Below are 7,359 nucleotides of genomic sequence, written 5' to 3' on the forward strand. Positions count from 1 at the left end.
AAGTTCTTTGCTAAAAATCTTCTCCTCATTTTCAGAATTATAATTTATTAACACAAACTGTTCCCCCGCAACGTTGATTACACTGCGAGTCGGGTCGGGTTACTGAAATGGATGAAAAAAGGCCCACGTTCCGCTCCGTTGCGTACTACACGTCAGCCATTGCATTTAGCGGGTTACTGAAATGGATGAAAAAAGGCCCACGTTCCGCTCCGTTGCGTACTACACGTCAGCCATTGCATTTAGCAGGAGTGGTCTATCTTGCTCCGCCCTAGGATCTTTAGTTCCAACCATCCACCTGTCAAAATAAATCATACTCGCCTGTGTTGACCTATGACCTATTGACCTATTGACCGTTGTCCTGCCTCTCCCCTTTTCCAGCTTTCGTCTCCCCCCACCCCCCCACTCACAATCAGTGTGAAGAAGGGTCCAGACCCGAAACATCACAGATGCATGTTCTCCAGAGATGCTGCCTGACCCGCTGAGTTACTCCAGCACGCATTAACCAGCATCTGCAGTTCTTTGTTTCCAATAACATCGTGAAATGTCGGCAATCGAATACAGAAGAGTGACACAAAGTGCTGTCGGAGGAGGTAGTCGAGGCAGGTAGCATTGCAACGCTTAAGAACCATTTGGACAGATAAATGGATAGGACAGGTTCGGGGGATATGGGCCTTGTATACAGTTCCTTGCATTCCTTCCTTTAAACCTGTCATGGACAACATTTAAAAAGCATTTGGACAGGTACAAGGATAGGATCGGTTGAGAGGGAATGTGTAGGAAGGAACTGCAGATGCTGTTTTACACTACAGATAGACACAAAATGCCGGAGTAACTCAGCGGGTCAGGCAGTACATCTGGGTAAAAGGAATAGGCGACGCTTTGGGTCAAGACCCTTCTTCAGAATTAGGTTTAAAGGGACATGGGCCAAATGCAGGCAGGTTGGACTAGTGTAGATGGGGCATGTTGGTTGGTATGGGCAAATTAGGCCAACGGGCCTGTTTCCACTCTGTACGATTCTATGACTCGAGAATCTTAACGACAAAGTGCATGAAACTGGTACTTAAAAGGATTTCTGACCTAGGGGTTATATTTGACTGATTTTACACCGAACATTTTGTAATTATTTTTTAAAAAAAGGCCTGGGCTGCACATTTCCTCTTTGAAACCACAGGATGTTCAGCTGAACATAAGGACAGACAATTTGAGTCACATTTTTGGAGGCGAGGAAGTTTATTTTTGCTGATAGGTGTTTAGTCCCTTCCTAATGCTCTGTGCTTGTGCGGTCAACTCTACAGTGGCTGCTCTCAATACAACGGTGAAGCTAAAGGGCAGGACGCAGAATCTCAAGACCCATTCATAGCAAATCTGAAGGGTACCTCGATTTTCAGCACTCGATTTTAGAGTCATTGAGTGATACAGCGTGGAAACAGGCCCTTCGGCCCAACTTGCCCACACACCGGCTGACATGTCCCAGCTACACTAGTCCCACCTCACTAGATGTTTTCAAGAGTTAGATTTAGCTCTAAAGGCTGACTGAATCAAGGGATATGGGGAGAAAGAAGGAATGGGGGTGTACTGATTTATGATGATCAGCCATGATTACGTTGAATGGCTGTGCTGGCTCGAAGGGCCGGATGGCCTACTCCTGCACCTATTTTCTAGGTTTCTGTTTCTGTCTGCGCTTGGTCCATAATCCTTCCAAACCTGTCCTATCCATATACCTGTCTAACTGTTTCTTAAACGTTGCGATAGTCCCTGCCTCAACTACCTCCTGTGGCAGCTTGTTCCATACACCCACCATGAAAAAGTTACCCCTCAGATCCCTATTAAATATTTTCCCCTTCACCTTAAACCTATGTCCTCTGGTCCTAGAATCACCAAGTTACTCTGTGCGTCTGTTTGGTTTGATTTTAAAGGGTAGTGTTGAAGATGAAAGTGAAAATTAAAAGAAAAACAAGCGGGCAGAACAAGGCCCTGTTTCAAACAGGAAGTGACTCCAATTTTATAAGCAGATGGCTGGGATTGTTTGTGTTACAAGCACTCAAAGAGGTCAAAGATTATTGTAAACAGTACTTTTTTAAGTTGATGAAATACAGCTGTTCTGCTTCCAAATATTTTACAGGTCTTTTTATCTACTAAATAAAACCTAGCTTCATCTCCCTCCCTTCTTGAAAGGAGGCGATTCCGTTCCTTTATCCTACCTCACCAACCAACCTCTACAACGAGAGGGGGCCCTCATTGAAAGTTACCAAACAGTGAAAGGCCTGGATAGAATGGATGTGGAGAGGATGTTTCCATTAATGGGAGAGTCTAGGACCAGATGGATCAACCTCAGAAAAGGAAGCAATTTTAGAAAGGAGATGAGGAGCAATTTCTTTCGTCAAGTGGGAGGTGAATCCGTGGAATTCATTGCCGCAGACCGATGTGGAGGCTGTCTTTGGGCATTTTTAAAGCAGGTACGTGATTAGTAAAGGTGTCAAGGGTGTCTACATAGAGTTGGGGGCATTGGCTTTGTGTTTTTGCACTACTATTGTTTGTTTGTTTGCTTTGTGCATGCGTGTGTGTGTATACTATGTGTATATATATATATATATCATAGACTATATATATATATATATATACTAGACTAAGTGGGACCCGTTGGGTCGCAGCATCACACGGGAGGGCTGGTCCCCCAACGCAATATTCCACCTCTCCACCAATTCCAAAATTGGTGGCCAGTGTGGGGGGAGGGAGGCTTTCTGGAGCGCTAGTATGGGTGTTGTGGGCTGAAGGGACTGGTTTCCAGAGGGTTAGTATGGATATTGTGGGCCGAATGGATTCATGGGCTGGCGGCTCAGTCACTCAAGCCTGTTGTGCTGGCAGCTCACTCACTCACGGCTGGTGGGCTGGCAGTTGACTCACGGCTATTCCTTGAAATTCCACTTCAAGCAGGGTGCAAGGCCACAAAATTCAAGTGCAGTTTCATACCATTTCAAGCAGGGTGCAAGGCCATTAAAGACAATGAGTCGTGACCTCTCCCTCCTCCATCTTGTAGAGACTGAGCCACGTCCACACTTCTGGGTTCTATAGTCCCTCCCCCCTCCCACCAGAAGGGGCGTGGCCTTCATGGCATGATTGACAGGAGAGAGAATCTCAACATTTTTTAAATACTAATAACTCTTATATTTCATCAATGGGAAAAATCCTCGGCTCCTGATGAGCGGAGGGGGACTCTGAGTAAGATGGTCAAAAATCACAGCCGTACGTGGTAGCGTTTTTTCTAAAATCAATATAAAGCGCAAACAGGAAGTGGTCAAGATTAGACTTTTAATTATATAGAAGGTAAGGCAACTTTAATTAGGCAAGGCAACTTTAATTAGGCAAGGCAACTTTAATTAGGCAAGGCAGCTTTAATTAGGCAAGGCAGCTTTAATTGGGCAAGGCAGCTTTAATTGGGCAAGGCAACTTTAATCGGGCAAGGCAACTTTAATCAGGCAAGGCAACTTTAATCAGGCAAGCAAATTTAATCAGGCAAGCAAATTTAATCAGGCAAGGCAACTTTAATTAGGCAACACAGCTTTAGCATTTCCAAACCAAAGGCAGCACAGCTTTAGCATTTCCAAACTATAGGCAACACAGCTTTAGCATTTCAAAACTATATTTTCAAACCACATTAAGGGCACTGACAAGTCAGTAAAACCACTCACAGTTTAGTAGACATGTGTTCAGTGTTATTCACAGCTCAGACTGAGAGACGTGACCCTCTTGCTCTTCCCCCATCTTGCAGAGACTGACTGAGGCACTCAACATTTCCGGGATTTATAGTCCCTCCGGAAGGGGCGTGGCCTTCAGGAGAGAGAATCTCAACATTTTTTTTAACACTAATAACTCTTTTATTTTTAAATCCTCTTGTCCTGCGCAGGGGAGGGGGACTCTGAGTAAAAATCGCAGCCTTAAGTGGATGCGTTTTTTCTAAAATCAATATACAGAACAACAGGAAGTGGTCAAGATCAGACTTTTAGTAATATAGATTATGCAAGGGTTATGCAGAAGGCAGGATAATGAGGTTGAGAGGGAAAGATAGATCAGTCATGATTGAAGGGCCAAATGGCCTAATTCTGCATCTATGTCTTATGAGACCAAGGAGCTCATTGTAGACTTCAGGAAGTCCAGAGGCGGCACGCACACCCCCATCCACATTAACGGGACGGAGGTGGAACGTGTTTCTAGCTTCAGGTTCCTGGGAGTCAACATCTCCGATGACCTCTCTTGGACCCACAATACCTCTACTCTGATCAAGAAGGCTCATCAGCGTCTCTTCTTCCTGAGGAGACTGAAGGTCCATCTGTCTCCTCAGATCCTGGTGAACTTCTACCGCTGCACCATCGAGAGCATCCTTACCAACTGCATCACAGTATGGTATGGCAACTGCTTTGTCTCCGACCGGAAGGCATTGCAGAGGGTGGTGAAAATTGCCCAACGCATCACCGGTTCCTCGCTCCCCTCCATTGAGTCTGTCCAAAGCAAGCGCTGTCTGCGGAGGGCGCTCAGCATCGCCAAGGACTGCTCTCACCCAACCATGGACTGTTTACCCTCCTACCATCCGGGAGGCGCTACAGGTCTCTCCGTTGCCGAACCCGCAGGTCGAGGAACAGCTTCTTCCCGGCGGCTGTCACTCTACTCAACAACGTACCTCGGTGACTGCCACCACCACCCCCCCCCCCCCCCCCCCTCACTTATTATTATTTATTCAAATCATATGCTATGTCGCTCTTCCAGGGAGATGCTAAATGCATTTTGTTGTCTCTGTACTGTACACTGACAATGACAATTAAAATTGAATCTGAATCTGAATCTGAAGTTGTGAACAACACATGGTACAGGTATTAGCTTATTAATGTCATGTGTACCAAGGTACAGTGAAAGGCTTTTGTTTGATGTGCCATCACAATTAAATCAGATTCTATACATGAGTGCAATTAAGCCTCAACAAGTACAACAGGGAGTGCAAATCTGACAATGTCCGCCCTTAAAAAGACCCATTGACATGGCCTCTTCAGCCGTCTGTGGCAATGCTGGAAGTACTGGAGCGGCTCCAGATCCAGGCGAGCCCCAGGCTGCTGCAGGGCCTCCTCCGTCACCCTCGACCCACGTCCCTCTCCTCGCCGGTCCGACCCTCGCCTCTGTGACCCGGGGAGGTAGGGGCGCCTCCTGCAGCCGACCTTGCAGGTGCTGGAGGCAATAGCCCGCGCTCCCTCTCCCACTGGCCCACTCCTCACGTCCGTCGTCGCCAGTGGCTCCCTCCTCCTCCGCTCTCTGGTCTCCGGGGCTTCTGAGCTTCCACCCTCTAGGCAACGGCCCCATTGGGTCTTCGTTCATGGCAGCCACCGGGTCCGTTTTCGTACAGTTCTGCTCACGGGAGCATCCCTTCTGTGTTGTTGCGGCGCGGTTTGCAAGATCAGGAACATCCCCTAGCCCAAGGGTGGACCGTTCAGTATTCTGATGAGAGGAAGAAGCTATTCCTCAGTTTGGTGGCGCGCGCTTTCAAGTTTTTGTGTTTTCTGCCGGATGGGAGAAGGGAGAATAGAGAGTGATCAGGGTGAGAAAGTCCCCTGGTTCTGTTGAAAAAGAGACACAGTGCTGGAGTAACCCAATAGTCAATAGGTGCAGGAGTAGGCCATTCGGCCCTTCGAGGCAGCACCGCCATTCAATGTGATCGTGGCTGATCATCCCCAATCAGTACCCCGTTCCTGCCTTCTCCCCATATCCCCTGACTCCGCTATCTTCAAGAGCCCTATCTAGCTCTCACTTGAAAACATCCAGAGAACCTGCCTCCACCGCCCTCCGAGGCAGAGAATTCCACAGACTCACCACTCTCTGTGAGAAAAAGTGTTTCCTCGTCTCCGTTCTAAATGGCTTACCCCTTATTCTTAAACTGTGGCCCCTGGTTCTGGAACTGTGGCCCCTGGTTCTGGAACTGTGGCCCCTGGTTCTGGAGAGGAACAACTCGGCAGGTGAGGCCCAGCATCTCTGGAGAACATGGTAGGGGACAGTCATGGGGACAGTCTGAAGAAGGGTCTCAACCTGAAACGTCACCTATTCTTTTTCTGCAGAGATGCTGCCTGACCCGCTGAGTTGCTCCAGCACTTTGTGTGTCTACTTTATTGATAGGAGACGTTTCTGGCTTTGACTTGCAATGTCACCTATTCAAGTTAAGCTGACCCACTGAGTTACTCCAGCACTTTGCATCTTTTTCTTGTTGTGGTCCAGCATCTGCAATTCCTTATATATGCTTGATTATGTTGGCTGCTTTCCCGAGGCAGCGAGAAGTGTAGATGGAGTCGATGGTGGGGAGTTTAGTCTGTGTGATGGACTGGGTTATGTCCACAACTCTCTGCAGTCTCCTTGCGATCTTGGGCAGAGCAGTTCCCAAACATGCAACCTGGGTTGGATGCTTTCGAAGGTTTCCGACCCAAAACGTCACCCACCCTTTTTCTCCAAAGATGCTGCTTGACCCGCTGAGTTTCTCCAGCACTTTGTGTCCATCTTTGGCTTTCCACCACATCATCTTATTATATGTGCGACAACAAACAAAAATGAACTGTTCTTTTTGTTGTGAAAAAGGAAAAAGATTTAATAGGAATTCGAGGGGTAACTTTTTTCACACCGTGAGTGCATGGAACAAGCTGCCAGAGGAGGTAGCGGGACTATGGCAACGTTTAAGAAACAGTTAGACAGGTATATAGATAGGACGGGTTTGGAGGGATTATGGACCAAATGCAGGCAGGGGGGACTAGTGTAGCTGGGACATGTTGGTCGGTGTGGGCAAGTTGGGCTGTATCACTCTATGACTCCCAGAACAGAGCTCCAGTAGCCGTAAGAGTCGTACAGCACGGAAACAGGCCCTTCAGCCCAACTTGTACATGGTGCTCAAGATGCCCCATCTACGTTAGCGCCACTTGCCTGCCTTTGACCCACATTCTTCTAAACCTATCCTATCCATTAACCCGATTAGAGTAATTAAGTCCAAGAAGCTCAGTGCATTGTTTCTTCTCCCGGCAGCAACATCCTCAGCTGGTAGCGTGGCCGAGCGGTCTAAGGCGCTGGATTAAGGCTCCAGTCTCTTCGGGGGCGTGGGTTCGAATCCCACTGCTGCCATCATTGTTTTTTTTTTCATTTCACTGCACATCTCGTATGCGTATGTGACATAGAAACATAGAAAATAGGTGCAGGAGTAGGCCATTCGGCCCTTCGAGCCTGCACCGCCATTCAATATGATCATGGCTGATCATCCAATTTAGCATCCCATCCCTGCCTTCTCTCCATACCCCCTGACCCCTTTAGCCACAAGGGCCACACCTCTTAAATATAGCCAAT

At 47.6% G+C, this 7,359-nt stretch overlaps 1 non-coding gene across 1 annotated transcript; it reads left to right on the forward strand.

Moving 5' to 3' along the window:
- Nucleotides 1–7,058: 7,058 nt before the first annotated feature.
- On the forward strand, nucleotides 7,059–7,140 carry trnal-aag (transfer RNA leucine (anticodon AAG)). The gene has a single exon. It is a non-coding gene; the product is annotated as a tRNA-Leu (tRNA).
- The last annotated feature ends 219 nt before the right edge of the window (nucleotides 7,141–7,359 follow it).

Source organism: Leucoraja erinacea, chromosome 37 (assembly GCF_028641065.1).
Source record: "Leucoraja erinacea ecotype New England chromosome 37, Leri_hhj_1, whole genome shotgun sequence".
Lineage (NCBI taxonomy): Eukaryota > Metazoa > Chordata > Chondrichthyes > Rajiformes > Rajidae > Leucoraja > Leucoraja erinaceus.